This window comes from Sminthopsis crassicaudata, chromosome 1, assembly GCF_048593235.1.
Source record: "Sminthopsis crassicaudata isolate SCR6 chromosome 1, ASM4859323v1, whole genome shotgun sequence".
In the NCBI taxonomy this organism is placed as follows: Eukaryota; Metazoa; Chordata; class Mammalia; order Dasyuromorphia; family Dasyuridae; genus Sminthopsis; species Sminthopsis crassicaudata.
This window is the reverse complement of record NC_133617.1, coordinates 324,109,759-324,126,727: the sequence shown is the minus strand read 5'-3', so window position 1 is coordinate 324,126,727 and position 16,969 is coordinate 324,109,759.

Genomic DNA, 16,969 nt, shown 5'->3' with positions numbered 1-16,969 from the left:
GAGACCATTTATAGAAATCTCCCTGTAGATAGACCTTAGGATATTAAGAGATTTAATTTCTACTAATGAGGCCTCACTCTCTAATGCCATAACTTATTGCCCCTTAATCTTACAGCAAGAGACTACTTTGACAGAAATACAAATAAGCTACTTATATTACTTTGATAATGTTTTGCATACAATTTAATTTCTCCTAAAAACACAAAATATTGAGGAGATAATTTTTACTACATTTTGTTTTTAGAAAAAGTGGGAAACAGTTTATTATAGTTCAGTTTTCAAAAATCTAAATAAATATGTATTTCATTATCATTATGAGCACATGAGCCTCTGAAGAAGAAGATCAGAAACACCTGGTAAGTGGCAAGTTTCATAATGTTAGCAATCAGAGTAGAAGAAATATCATAAGCATAAGCTTCAGGGAAAATTTTTGCTCCAATGTAATTTTGAAAAAAAAAAAATTCTAAGCTGAAGCAATTTCAAACAAGCAATAGGAAAAAATTGAGGACTTCAATAAATTTGCATAGTTCATATGCTAATTACTTAAAACAGTGCTCTTACTAGATCACTCATTTTAGCAGAACAAACTGAGACATGAATAGAAAATATCATAACTGGTTGGTTTTCAATTTGGAGATACATTCTTTGGCCATGATAACCCAGGAAAAAAAGAAAAAAATGTAAATTGGCCCTTAGTACAGTGAGGATCTCCTTAACTTCTACATCAATGATGACAGAGTAAGGTAAAAAGAATAGTCCAAAAACCATTAAATGCTTTAATAGTAGAAGAATTAAGTCATGTCAATCAACTTTCTTATTATGACAAAAGCAATAAAGCAAAAGAAGTTGAAGCTAAATGGGAGAATGATCACAAATTCTCCTAGGAGAGAAAATATAGGACATTTCTTCATTCTGTATCCAAGGAAACTAGAAATGTTATTCCATTGATAGTTGCTCATATTTTATTGAAGTTCATATCACAAATATTTTCAAGAAATCTATGATAAAAATAATAGACTTTAATTGTCAGGTACTTCAGTGCTATTGTAGGAATAGAATAGAAATGAAAATAAATATATTGAAAATATGTTTCATAAGAAAGGAATGAGATATGTTAAATACATGTAGATTATACAGAAATCTTAGTCCATATAAGTTAGGTACTTTTATTTTCCTTTCCAAGATATGAACTAGGAAGGGCTGGGAATCATTGAAACTAAATAACATCATAAATTGTGAAATTGATTTTATTTCAAAAGAAAGGAAACAGATCCTAGAATATCAATAGACAGTTTTCAGAAGAATTCAAAACTATAACCATATGAAAAATGTCTAATCACTTTAGATTAAGAAACAGAAATAAAAATGACTGTTAGGTGCTATCTCACATCCATCAGATTGGCTAATATGACCGAAAAAGAAAATGACAAATGTTTGAAGGGAATGTGGAAAAATTGGGATGTTAACGTATTATTGGACTTGTGAACTGATCCAATCATTCTTTTTTTTAAATTTAATTTTTACTTTATTTTATAATTATAACTGGTTTTTTGACAGTACATATGCATGGGTAATTTTTTACAACATTATCCCTTGCATTTACTTCTGTTCAGATTTTTTCCCTTCCTCCCCCCCAACCTCCTCCCCCAGATGGCAGGCAGTCTTATACATGTTAAATATATTACAATATATTCTAGATACAATATATTGTGTAGAACAGAATTTCTTGTTGCACAGGAAGAATTGGATTCAGAAGGTAAAAATAACAGTCTACACTAATTTCCCAGTGTTCCTTTTCTGGATGTAGCTGATTCTGTCCATCATTAATCAATTGGAATTGGATTAGCTCTTCTCTATGTTGAAGATATCCACTTCCATCAGAATACATCCTCATACAGTATGATTGTTGAAGTGTATAATGATCTTCTGGTTCTGCTCGTTTCACTTAGCATCAGTTGATGCAAGTCTCTCCAAGCCTCTCTATTTCTCCTGTTGGTCATTTCTTACAGAACAATAATATTCCATAACATTCATATACCATAATTTACCCAACCATTCTCCAATTGATGGACATCCATTCATTTTCCAGTTTCTGGCCACTACAAAAAGGGATGCCACAAACATTTTGGCACATACAGGTCCCTTTCCCTTCTTTAGTATTTCCTTGGGATATAAGCCCAGTAGTAGCACTGCTGGGTTAAAGGGTATGCACATTTTGATAACTTTTTGGGCATAATTCCAGATTGCTCTCCAGAATGGTTGAATTCTTTCACAACTCCACCAACAATGCATCAATGTCCCAGTTTTCCCACAGCCCCTCCAACATTCATCGTTATTTGTTCCTGTCATCTTAGCCAATCTGACAGGTATGTAATGATATCTCAGAGTTGATCCAATCATTCTTGAGTGTAATTTGGAACTATTTCCACACCATTATAATACTGTGAATATCTTTTGTCCCAATAATAGCACTATTAGGTTTGTATGCCAAAGAGATGAAATATAAAGGAAAAGGTGTAATATCCACAAGAATATTTAAAATAGTTATTTTTAGTGGTGTTAAAGAATTGGAAATTGATAGGATGCAGATATATTGCGGAATGATGGGAGAAATTGAGGTATATGATTATGATAGAATACTACTGTGCTATATGAAATTATGAGCAGATTATTTCAAAAAAACAGGGAATACTTATCTGAACTGCTGTAAAGTGAAGTGATCAGAACTGAAGACCATTATACACAGTAATAGAAATATTGCACTGTGATCCACTGTGCGTGATTTAGCAATCTTCAGAATTACAATTATTCAAGAAAATTCTAAAGGATTTATGTAAAAAATGCTATTTATCCATTTCCCAAAAAAGAACTGATAGAATCTGAATGTAGATTATAACATCATATTTCCCCACTTTCTTTATTTTTCTTATTTTTGGCAATAGTATTAATGTTAAAGTATCTTTTACATGATTTCATAAGTACAATTTAAAATATTGCATAGCTTTATTTCATATTCATAACAATATAATAAAACTATCTTGTGGTACAGAAAATTTCTCACACGATTACAAAATGTTCACTTAAAAGTGCCTCTACATGAAAAAAAGGCTCTCTCTCTACCTATATATTATATGTCAGCCTTATCTTGGGTATAACTTTTTAAATAAACAAGCAATTTGATGAGAAAGTCATCAAGGTATCCAATCTGAGTCCCTCACCTTTTTATTATTCATGATGAAAATGTTTGGTATTTTCATGTCTTCTTATAATCAATTCTGAAAGTGTTACTCTGAAAATATTTAGGTAAGAAAAGAAAAGGTGAGCCACCCACACTTCCCGCATGCGTGCACATGCACGTGTGCGCGCGCGCGCGCGCGCACACACACACACACACACACACACACACACACACACAAACCCAAATCCACTATTTTTCTTTAAAAATACAAGTTTACAATAAGGACATTCATCAGTCAATGCTCAATAACTTAGGATTCACAAAAGCTACTTGCTTTCTTTTCTAAAGGACAAATGCTTTTTAAAATCAGTGGGGATAAGTGGGTTTTAAAACTCCTTTGGAAAAAAAAAAAAAAACAACAGATGAGGAAAATGAGGCAAACAAGGTTAAGTGACTTGCTCAGTGTCTTCTTCGAAAATGAGGCAAACAAGGTTAAGTGAAGGTTAAGTGACTTGCTCAGTGCTTCTTCTTCTTCTTCAAGTAACTTGCTCAGTGTCTTCTTCTTCTTCTTCTTCAAGTGACTTGCTCAGTGTCTTCTTCTTCTTCTTCTTCTTCTTCTTCTTCTTCTTCTTCTTCTTCTTCTTCTTCTTCTTCTTCTTCTTCTTCTTCTTCTTCTTCTTCTTCTTCTTCTTCTTCTTCTTCTTCTTCTTCTTCTTCTTCTTCTTCTTCTATTCACTGTGCCACCTTACTGCCTTGTCACATGAACGTCTAACCAGTCAATGTAATACAGTTTTATAGAAGGCTATTTTCTATCGTAAGTATTTGAGAGGGATTGAGATACCATTGTCACTATCCAAATCCTTTGGTATATTTAAGAGTGGCAATAGCTACTGTCAATCAATTTCAATTCTTTTCATGTTTTTTTTTTCTTTTTTTCAGTAGCTTTTTAGATATAATTTTCATGGATTGGAAATAGCAGTGACAGTCATCTAAATACAAACTGCTCATTTTTGTGTCTGCTTTAGAATGTGGCCAACATACCATTTATTTGTTATTAGTGAAATTGTAATTTTGTGCTGAGAATTACAAACTATAGACTCTGTGTTTAGAGTCTAACAATTGTAAAAAAAACAAAACAAAACATTTTATGTATTTTGCATGCCTGCACACGTTTAGTCTATATCAAGTTGCTTACTTTCTCAAGGACAAAGAAGCAGTAGGAGGGAGGGAAAATTTTTAGATCACATTATTTTGCAAAAATGAAATTTACATATGAACATTTTTCAAAAAATAAAGACAATTGTATCTTAAAATATAGTAATTTGTTATTAAACTGGAACTACTACAAATGGAATGGCAAATAATGAGAAAAATACAATAAAATTTATGAAAAAAATTTATCTAATGTTTACTCATTTTATATTATGCAGTTGAAGCTAGTCTGTCTGAGAAATTTATTTTATTAATCACCTTGAAACTTAAGTAAAATATATATTGTAGGAATTCAAGTTTTATAACAATAACAAAGTTCAAAAACACCACTTTATACACAGTATTTAGTTGAGAAAAGCTGTTAATTTACCTCTTCCCTCATAAATTTTTTTTCTAGAATCATTCTAAATGATTTACAAGATATATTAATTATTACATGTAGCTGATATTTTGCTCTCCCTCTCTATTTTTTCTTCATTTCTGCTTGGATCATTTTGTCAGCAATATTTTTCTCCTGATCATCTATGTGACTGCATCTGTTATCAATGCAAGTGTTTATCTGGTCTGACATGGTCTGAAAACTATCCTGAATCTTTTGGAGAAGTTACTGAACCACAATGTCAAATTCTGTACAGTCTTGGGTTTTGTCTTCACTAGAGGGCTGGTTCTTAACTTCCCAACTCATATTGCATTTCTTGCCTTTATAATGATGGGGCAAGGGTGGGAGGGAAGCAGAGAATTTTGGACTCAATTTTTTTAATAAATGTTAAAGATGCATGCATATATATATTCATATATACACATAACACACATATACATATAAACATATAAAGACTGTGTCAATAGACATATTGTGTATATATACAAAAGAATTGTGTATATATGTATATACACATATACACATATGTATACATGAAATAGAAAGAAAAAGAAAACACATTATTATAGATGTACTAGTGATTCTTGAAATATCCTTTGGGTTATCATAAAACAAAAAATTTCTTAGAGCAATAATTATTACTAAGCCAGAAAAAAATAATAAAATGAACAAAAACATAAAAGTTCTGTTAAAACACATTTAAATGATACTGAAAGGAGAGCAATACTTACTTCAACACACAAATTGATCTGTAATTTTACCAATCTTGATTGATCACAACCCATCATGATCCATCTGTTCTAGGACCAGAGACAATGTCCTCTCAAAAATTAAGGGGATGAGAACTGAATAATGTATTGGAGACTTTCCTTACTTTTTCTTGATATCACAAAGTTTCCAGTGGAACATTCCAATCTCCTTTATGCATGGCCAGCACATCTTCTTTTCTTATCAGCTACTTAAAAGTGATGTCTTTTACTCCTGTACATCTTCAAAGTTACTCATTCATTATGTATAGTCCCCTTTGCACATCTATCCAGTGCTTCCTTGATATCCTCTGTGCTATATTAAGTTTCATTTCTTTGGCTCATGTTTGACATTTTGCAGTCATAGATCTGTTTTTATTTTAATTTATTTAATATTTTCCCCAGTTAACATTCAGAACAAATTTTTTTTTGCATTTGTTTTTAAAATTTTTGAATTTTAGGTTTTCTCCCTTATCCCCACCCACAACTAAGGAACCACACTTGAAGAGTGGGTATGTTTTTAAGGGATTCCAGACTAATAAAAGAAATTTTCTATTTCCTAATAGGAATCTAACTTATTTTCTTCCTCTTAATTAATTCTAGTCTAATCGTGCTATTTGTTTTGTACATCACAGATCATTATCACAACAGAAAAGCACTGTAACCTTTCCATTCAAATTCATGTTACCATATAGACAACCAATATTCCTTCTCCAGGATTAAATTTCACCAATTTTATGAAACTTATTTTCTTATTATCATGGATTTGTTTTCACAGTTAAATAATTTATTTAAAATTAATGCAACTCCTACTCTCAAAGTCTAATTTAGAGGACAAAAGGAGCAACATTTAAAATAGGATAATAAAAGGTAAAAACCAAATAGGTCAAAATCTTGAACTTTAAAATCATTTGATATTTTCCATTTTAATTTTCTGCCACTAACATCTTTCAAAGCAAAACAATTATTCAACAATGTCTTTTCTTCTTGTACAATCTTGATATAAGTGAACCAAAGAAGATATGACCTGTCTGGGTGGGAATGGTATGAAATGTAGTATCCTCAGATTATATGACTTTTTTTTTTAATTGAAGCTTTTTATTTATAAAACACATGCATGGGTAATTTTTTCAACACTGACCCTTGCAAAACCTCCTTTTCAAATTTCCCCCTCCTGGAAGGCAGAGCCAAGATGGTGGAGAGGACACACGCTTCATTCCAAGCTCCCTTCTACCCTCACTACTGATTACCAAATTCAGCCTCTGAAATAGTGCTTTACTGGTAAAATCCACAAAAATTGGGAGGGCAGCAAATTCCCAGCCAATTATAATCTGGAAAATCACCAGAAAAGGTCTGCCTTGATCAGGCGGGTGGAGGCCAGTACAGGCAAGGAGACAGAACATGGAGGCTAGCACATGCTGAATAGATGGGGGGGGAATGAAGGGGGGACAGGATACAGTCTCTGAGGGTGGAGAATTTGCAGGGAGGACTCTACCACAGATTGGCTGCTATGCTTTGGTTGCAAAGCAGTAGATCAGCAGAGAAATTAAACAAATGCCAAAGACATAGTATACCCCAAAATGCCAGAGTTTTAAAGGACCTAGAGACACCCATCCAGCACTGGAAGTAACTCAGCACAATCATAGTGCAGCTGCCAGCCACATTACACAGCATGGGGCTCTGCCCAGGGCAGTCACACTTCTACTGGTCAGCCACTTATCCCAGGCCATCCACTGCTCCTCACAGCAGACCAACCTTGAGGAGACTAATAGCAGACAGTCTCCAGACAAAACCCCAAAGGGTGATATAATCTGGACCCCACCACACAAGGCTAAGGAGAAATGATAAAAGATCATAAAATATAGCTAGAAGAAAAATGGGGAAAGGAAAGAGAAGCTCTGCAAGAGAGTATGGAAAAGGCATATACCTCATTAAAAGAAATACTTCAAAAGGAAAACAATTGCCTGAAATGTGAAATGGCAAAGATAAAGAACTCCAGGGAAACAGAATTTGTAGGGAAGTGAGCATCATTTATATGAAATATGAAAGCTGTTCCCCACTTGATAAATGTTTGGGGAATATAAACAAGGAATTTTTTTTATAATATTTTCCCTTGTATTCATTTTTCCAAATTATCCCCTCCCTCCCTCCACTCCCTCCCCCCGATGACAGGTAATCCCATACATTTTACATGTGTTGCAATATAACCTAGATACAATATATGTGTGTAAATACCATTTTCTTGTTGCACATTAAGTATTAGATTCTGAAGGTATAAGTAACCTGGGTAGATAGACAGTAGTGCTAACAATTTACATTCACTTCCCAGTGTTCCTTCTCTAGGTGTAGTTATTTCTGTCCATCATTGATCAACTGGAAGTGAGTTGGATCTTCTTTATGTTGAAGATATCCACTTCCATCAGAATACATCTTCATACAGCATTGAAGTGTACAGCGATCTTCTGGTTCTGCTCATTTCACTCAACATCAGTTGATGTAAGTCTCTCCAAGCCTCTCTGTATTCCTCCTGCTGGTCATTTCTTACAGAGCAATAATATTTCATAACCTTCATATACCATAATTTACCCAACCATTCTCCAACTGATGGACATCCATTCAACTTCCAGTTTCTAGCTACAACAAAAAGAGCTGCCACAAACATTTTGGCAAATACAGGTCCCTTTCCGCTCTTTAGTATTTCTTTGGGATATAATCCCAATAACAGCAATGTTGGGTCAAAGGGTATGCACAGTTTGATAACTTTTTGGGCATAGTTCCAAATTGCTCTCCAGAATGGCTGGATTCTTTCACAACTCCACCAACAATGTATCAGTGTCCCAGTTTTCCCACATCCCCTCCAACATTCATCATTATTTGTTCTTGTCATCTTAGCCAATCTGACAGGTGTGTAGTGGTATCTCAGAGTTGTCTTAATTTGCATTTCTCTGATCAATAGTGATTTGGAACACTTTCATATGAATGGAAATAGTTTCAATTTCATCATCTCAGAATTGCTATTTTTATGATGTCAAAAATTGGAAATTGCGAGATTGTCAATTGGGAAATGGATGAACAAGATGTGACATATGATTGTGATTAGAATATAATTTGTCATAAGAAATGGTGAGGGGAGGAGTGGTGAAATGAAATGGAAAATTAAGTGAACTTGGGACATCACTGTTTACAGTAATAGCAATGTTGTAATGATAATCACCTATTTATAAGACTTTGGCTACTCTGATTGATGAAATGATCCAATATAATTACAAAGGATTCATGTTGAAAATATACTGTTCATCTTCACAGATAGAATTAATTAACTCTGAGTGCAAATTGAATGAAATTTCTCCTTCAGTATTTTTTGCCTTTATTGTGATAGGACTATTGTGAAAATGTGTTTTTGTAAGATTTCACATGTATAATTGATATCCTTTCTTAATGGATTGGGAAGAACTGGGAAAGAAGAAAAGAATCTGAAATACAAAATTTAAAAAGAAAATGAAGTTTAAAAATTGCGTGTGTGAGTGTGTGTGTATTTGTGTGTGTGTGTGTATGTGTGTGTGTGTGTGTGTGTGTGTGTGTGTGTAAAGAGTCCTTAGCCTCAATGATTTTACATGTCATTGGAGGCATTACTTGAACTCAGGTTTTCCTGAATGCAAAGCCACTTCTTTACATATTAGCCATGCTATTACCATTCTTATTTTATTATATTTTAATAAAAATAAATGTACATCTCAATTATTTTATAGAATATAAATAACTTTGCATAAGCACAGGCCAGTACTTGAACAGATATGTGAAACTGAAGGTAATGAAGGGATTACAAAAGGATCTGAAAACTTCCTTATACTATTACTTCATTTCTACTTGAATTATTGTAATTTGTCTTGAGGTATTGAGTATCTATCCTTGATTATTTAGATAGTTAAAAAAATCATTACCCATAATTGCTTACAAAATTAACTACCCAAAATCATTTTTGGGGACAGGAAGGTTGACTCTCACAAACATGTAAAGTATATTTCTTTATTATTAAAATGTGAAATTGACTGTATGTTTCCCCCTCCTCACAAAATCACCCATAAAGTTAAGGATAAAATGGCAAAGGTCATCCCTTGTGGGAAGGAATGGGACTTACTTTTTAGGACTTGACATGTGTCATGTGACATTTACTGTATATAACCCCTGCTCTCAGCACATAGAGTAAATTAATATGACAACTTGTACAATGGACTGGGGGGGAAATGTACATGCTGTTTAAGGAGGTGTGAAAATGCAGATTGACATAAATTGAGTCAATATTTCAGGAATCTCTCATGCAAAACCAGCAGGAATGCCAGGAAAACAATGAAAAGGAAAGCCAGAGGGGAGAGAGGAGGTTTTGTCAATACAGATACACATCAGTTGCTTTCAACAGCTCTGTACTGATGTTGATGGTTTTTACTAAATACAAGAAACAACTGATAGCAATTTTAAAATGCTAATTTTTTTCTATAGCCTATAGAGGCTGATATGTTTTAGGGATTCCATTCTAACAGATCATTTATTTTGATCATCTGGGAAACAAATAGAAAAAAATTTCCCCAAATATTATTTTCCTGACCATATGTTCCAATGTTGATGCCTAGGGTAGGAGAAATACAGGTTGTGTTTTTTAAACACAGACATCTATCCACCCCCACACAAATACACACAACAATTTATGTGTGTGTATAGAATTATAATATAATTATATATATATTTATATATAATATATAATTTATAATATAAAATTTAATTTGAAATATATGCTGACTTCTTCATAGTTTAGATTAAAATACAGATATTTATGAGAGGTATCTTGGTAATACTAATGATTTTTATTGGTATTTCCCAGAGCAGTAAAATTTTTTTTCTGTAATGGGGTGGCATTTCTTCAATTAGCATTCTTAGGCAAATTGCCTATAGTACTCAGAGTTTAAGTGACTTAGCCAGGGTAACACAGTTAGTCTTCCAGAGCTTGTATCTTTCTATATTGATTGTGTAGATACTTATGGAACATTCTCCAAATGCAGAGAATATTACAGAAATGAAGCCAATTCTTGGTTATAATTTCATTATTCACTAGACATTTCATCCTTATTAAATGCTAAAGAATGGATTTAGCATAAGAAGGCATAGTTCTATGTTTTAGTCTTCCCACTTAATAAGCATCTTTCCTTGTGTTAGCACTTTAATCACTCTATGGCTCAGTTGTCCTTATCAATAAAATAATAATAATGTTTGTTGTTAGTGATACCTAATTACAGCCATGGTTTGAGAATAAAATATTGACATATGTATCCAGATATATTTGTATGTATGTACATAGGAATATGTACATTACCATCATTATCATCATCTTCATTACATATTAATTGCCTAAGTAACCTTGAACAAGCTACTGTACCTCAGTTTCCTAATATGTAAAGGGTGAAAGAAATTGCATATGAGGGCCTTTCTAATTGTATCTCTATGATTGAAATCATCTTTATCATTATCATTATCACTTGTTTTTTAATAAAGTAGGGACTCTTTTTTGACTTATAGTTCAGTTATTCTATATAGCTTAGTCAGCACCACAGTCTGATATTATTCTGACCTCCAAATCCTGAGGGCTCATTACAACTAAAAAATCACTGGCAGATTTAATGGGAGAACTACAGGGTAGGATTCTGAAACTAAGACATGGCACCTTGTATTTAAAATAATTGTTGTTCTCCCATGACCCTAAATCATTGTTATTCCTTGAAACAGTAGAGACACAATGAACTGAAGGATAAGGATGAATAATTATTCTAATGCTCATGCTCTTTTTTCCCCCCTCAACAAATCAGCCATAAAGTTAAAGATAAAATAGCAAAGGCCATCCCTTGCAGAAAGGTTTGGGACTTACTTTTCAGGATTTGACATGTGTCATGTAAAGTTTTCCTTTTTTGTCATTTGCTCTTGTGACCAACCTATAAGTTTCAAGGACACCAAGCTATCTATAACCTATTGCTATGGTGGAAGGGGGAGTACAGAAGATCTAACTCAGGGCAAATACTACCATGCCTGCACATTAAGCTCCCATATACCTATTTCCAAAAGAAGACTATTGAAGATTTATAGATTAAAAAGATTTTGAAAAAAAACAGTGTGACCTTGAGTAAGATTATGCAAGTTTATCCTAAAAGGGCAATTTTTCATTTGAGTGAACAGAGGGATATGAACTGAGTGGATCTTTTATTTTTCCACTTGGAGAAGAACATTTATTACTTTACCCAAATGTCATTTGCTATGAAAAGATATAATAGTAGGTATTATAAATAGCATACAATATAGCAAAATACTTTACATGGATAATGCATTTTATAATTTTCAAAGGCCCTTAAATTTAATTATTCTAAATTCAAATCCAAGGGTCTTTTTACTACTAGTTATTACTTAGTAATTTCTTGTAAACCCCGAATAGTATGGCAATAATGCATGCCATTTGCCTGAATATTCTGGTTGAATGGGAATTACCACACATGACATCCTTTTGTGGTAGTTGTCATTTGGAGGAAGGGTGCACCTGCAACTTCTTAGGCATAAGAAATTATTGAAAAAGTATACAAATGCAGATCATCAGCAGTTCTGAATTTTAAAGAATCTTTGAGAGTTGCTTAGGTCACTGAGGGATTAAACAGCTTTTCTGGACTCACACAGACAGTATTTATCAAAGATAGATGAGGACCAGATCCAGAACTTCCTGGCTCCCATACAAGGCTTAATAATTTTCTTTAGATTAGCATATGAGACTCAGTTTAGTGCAGTGAACAATGTCAATTTGGTGTCCAAGGACCTAAATTTGAAACCTGTTTCTTCCATTTCCTATCTATGCTACAAGGTAATTTAACTTCATATATTAGTGTCTTCATATATATGTATATCATACACACACACACACATATGTGTGTGTGTGTGTGTGTGTGTGTGTGTGTGTGTGTGTGTGTGTGTGTGTGTATGTATCAATTGAAGCTCTAGTGGATAGAGTACTGGCCTGGAGTCAGAGGAAGACTTTAGTTCAAATTCTGTCTCTGATACCTACTAGCAATGAGATTCTAGTTAAGTCACTTCACCTCTAGTTTGCCTTAAGGTTTTAGAGAAGAAAATGGAAAACTCCAGGGTCTCTGTGAAAACCGCTCCATGATAGTTGATGGGATCACAAAGAGCTGCCTAAACAACAAATATTGAACAAAATATAACCTTACTTTGAGGATTTAGAAGGTACTTCAGATTCCCAGATATGAATATCAATTACCATCATACACTCTCTATAAACAACAACCACAGCGAAGTAGACTGTATATTTCGTAATTAAATAAATAGAAATTTTCACTAGTATATTTCACTCACAAACTTAATATTAAAATGTATTTTACATTCAAAGAGTGATTTAAAATATATTCATCATTGTATTGCCTATTCTAAGGTAAAAAAATTCCAAATAATTATTTAGTCATTTCTTCCTCATGGTGCTTATTTATAGTACTATCTATCCTGCCCCAAAAAAGGCTCTACTTATCCAAGCACAGATCCCCCATTTTTGTATAATTGCTAAATAAATACATTTTTATCATTTTTTTTCTGATATAGGTTCAAGGATGCATAAATAGAGATAATTCAGGGAAAAATATTACTTGTGTATAGTTATGCTTTCATGTAATATATGTCTCCAAATAATGCACTTTTCCTGAGGACAGGAATTGTTTTTGGCTGATTGTGTTTGCATGATTTAGAAATAGGAATAGGGAAACAAGGTCAAAAAGAGAACAGTTAAGTTCATTAGTTACAGCAATGGTTAGAATGAAACATTCTCAACAACAACAAAAAATCCTAAGAATAACATTTATAAATATTCCTCAATGGTTCTCTCCAAATTATTACAACCACTTTGTTTTCTAATTTTGAACCTTTGCTACTACGTGTTAAGAGCCAGTGACATTTACTCTGCATCTGCTCTGTTCCCAAATCTCAGGTCTTTGCTCAAGATGCTAAAACAAATATTGGTTGGATTGGATTGAAAGATCTTAGGAGAACTAATATTTTACTTGTTTCATTTTTAACATTGTTAAATAAAAAACAAACAAACAAACAAAACTTCAGGGCTAAATTTTTTGAGAGCAATTTGGCATTGTGTTCCCAAAGTTACTAAACTCAGGAAACCTTTTGAGTTAGCTATATCATTGCTAGGTTGATGAGCAAAATAAATTAAAGAAAAAGAAAATGATCTATGTGTATAAAATTTTTATAACAGCTCCCTTGTGGGAGCCAAAAAGGAAAACTAAGCAGGTATCTTCCTATTAGAAAATTGTTAAATAAATTATTGCACATGAATGTCCATAGAAATAGTGGGATCAGCAACATCAAAGAAAGTAGGAAGTCTTTTTTTGCTTTATGTAGAACAAAATGACCAGGATACAGAAAATACTTTATTAAATGATACCATCTTTATAAAGAAAAAGAATAATGAAAGATTTTAGAACTTTGACCAATGATATGATTAGCAGGGCATTCAAAAGAATGAAAATGAAAAATACAATTCATTGTTGCTTTTTTTTTTTTTTTTTTTTTTTTTTTTTTTTTTGCCAGAGAGATAATGTATTTAAATACATAAAGAAATTTATTTACAGGGCTAATTCCAGGCTTCATTTTTTGGATTATAATTGCATTTATTGAGGGCTTTATGTTTTTATTTTTTTTTTTTAATATTTACTTGATATGTCTGTAGGAATTTGCTATGGGGAGGGAAGGCTACAATAATAAAATAAAAATAAGACAAAAAAGTTACTACGAATGCATGATGTCTTGGAGATCACCTAATTATATGATAACTAATGTCAACTTGTAGAAGACCTCACAGATGACCTCATTCATCCCCCAGTTTCAGAATGGTTAACTGATTTCCCTAAGGTCATGTAGGTCTGAGAAAGGATATGGAACCATTTCAATTGACTCCAATGGCAGAGGTTATTCTGGTGTGCCAAGCGGTTTCTAACCTATCATTTTATATATAAGGAAATTGAAGCACACAAAGGTAGTGGGAGTTATTGCTGAGAAGTAACTGTCGTTGGGCTAAAATCCAGAGTTCTGTCACTAAATATAATTATAACTTCTTTACACAATCCAGTACACTTTGTGTTCAATTATGCTACCTCTTAGATTTGTTTCTTTTCAGTGATAAAATTAAGAGATCATAAAAATCTTTGAAGGATTAGCCTGAAAGAAAATAGGAAAGAAGAAAAAAAGGAAAGAAGGAAAGAAGGAAGGAAGGAAGAAAGAAAAGAAGGAAGGAAGGAAGGAAAGGAAGGAAAGAAAAGAGGAAAGGAGAAATATTTTAAAAAGTCAGACACTTTAGCCCCCCTTTTCTCTATTATAACTGAAAAAATGCTACTAAGTCTGTATGCATATTTATCTGACTTTCCAACAGTCATATGGGAAATATAAACATTCAAACAACATATTTTTCTTGCCTCTCTAATTTAACCTCCACCCCCATAATTCTATATGACTTTTTCAACCAGAAATACTCATAAAAAAAGCACAAGGAGCAGGTAAGTATAAGCAATTATTAAGCTCCTACTTTGTTTCAGGACCTCTCCTGAGTATTTATTTGATTCCATTCTCATGATAACATTGTAGAAAAGGTTTTATTATGATTTTTATCTTACATTTGAGGAACCTGAAGCAGATAGAGTTAAAGTGGCTTGTGAAGTATCACACAGTAAATGTCCACATCAGATTTGAACTCAGGTCTCCTTGATTGTAGAACCAATATATCATCCTCTATTCTACATAACATTAGTTTATTCAGTATAATAAAGGTAAATTTTTCTCCTTTCTTTACCACCAATATATACCTCCTCAGACTCTTCCCCAATCACGTCTTTGAATTGGTTTCTAAAATTGATTATCCAATTAGTATTATTACACATAGTATTAATATGCTATCTTTCTTTAATGTCAATAATTAATACACATGCCATTTGCTTTTGATTTCTTTTTTTAAGATAATTAAATGCAACAAATAAAAGAGTTAAGTATATCAATTAATATATGTATATAAATGTATGTGCAAGTATATTTGTGTTTTTCTGTGCTACCTGTCTAATTTTTTAGGACAGTTATGGCTTAGATAATATGAATGAAATTATAGGAATTCTTAGCCGTGGAAAATTTTTTTTTTTTATTTTAGTCTAAAGATTCACATTTCTTGCTTATATGCTGAAATTTCCATGGGGATAAGAGAAAATGACAATTATGGTGTTATGTGGAAGCTTCTGGAAAATAAATGTAGTATCCTTTGTATTCATTCTTACTGATGATAGGAGACATAGATTTTTATCCTAAGAATTTTGTCTCAGGGACACATGACAGCAGAGATAGTTTATCATCAGACTACTAGCATTCAATTTATAATTCAACATATACAATGTGTTCCTACTATACAGATCTATCCAGTTGAAGTATTTTCTCTGGCACCACACCAAGTTGAACTTGAATAGATGAAACTTACAATTGTTGAGACCATCTCATGCTCTCTGGAACCTGTGACATAGCTTAATTAATAGGATTTTATTAAAATAAAAGTGAAATTATTTCAGTGTTATATGCTTCCAATCTTATATTATTTTTAGATGAATGCATTTTGGTAAAATTTACAAAAATAAAACATGATTTCTTGGGAAATTTTTTCAAAAAAAGAATGAGATAATTACAATATGTTGTCAGTGTTGGGCAATTTGTAATTTAGTTTTTTTTTGTGTGTGTGTGTGTGAGTATGTATGTGTATACATGTATATGCATACACTTGTTGAATTAATTAGACAGTCATTTTTTTTAGCATATGTTACACACATTGTATTGTATTAAGGGAAAAAATTCTAAAGAAGATGAAAAAATTGATTTGTTTTATGAAATAATCATCCACAGGGGAAGGCAAATCATTCTTGTGTTTTGGAAAGCAGTTTAGAACTGCACCTCAAAAATTATTAAGCTGGACATATCTTTTAACCAAATAATAATAGTAGTAGGCTTATAAAATCAAATACAGATAAAATGGACTCGTACTTGAAATTTCTTATAACAGCTCTTGTTTTGGTGACATAAAAATGAAAAGTAAAGGTATATCAAATTTTTGGAGAATGTTTGATGAAATCATTATACAGGGATATGAAATGCTATTGTAATATAAAAAATGATGAAGAAGACACTTGCAGAGAACTTAGAATGACTTGTGAATGAAGAATAAAGTGAACAATACCAGGACAACACCTTTTTCATCACAGCAACAGTGTAAAGATAAATATTAGCTAAACATTTGAAAATTCTTTTGAATTAACTTCTGGGTCAGGTGGCCAATAAGAAAGAAAAAAAATGTTTTCTATTCTTATCATCATTTGTACTTCTTCA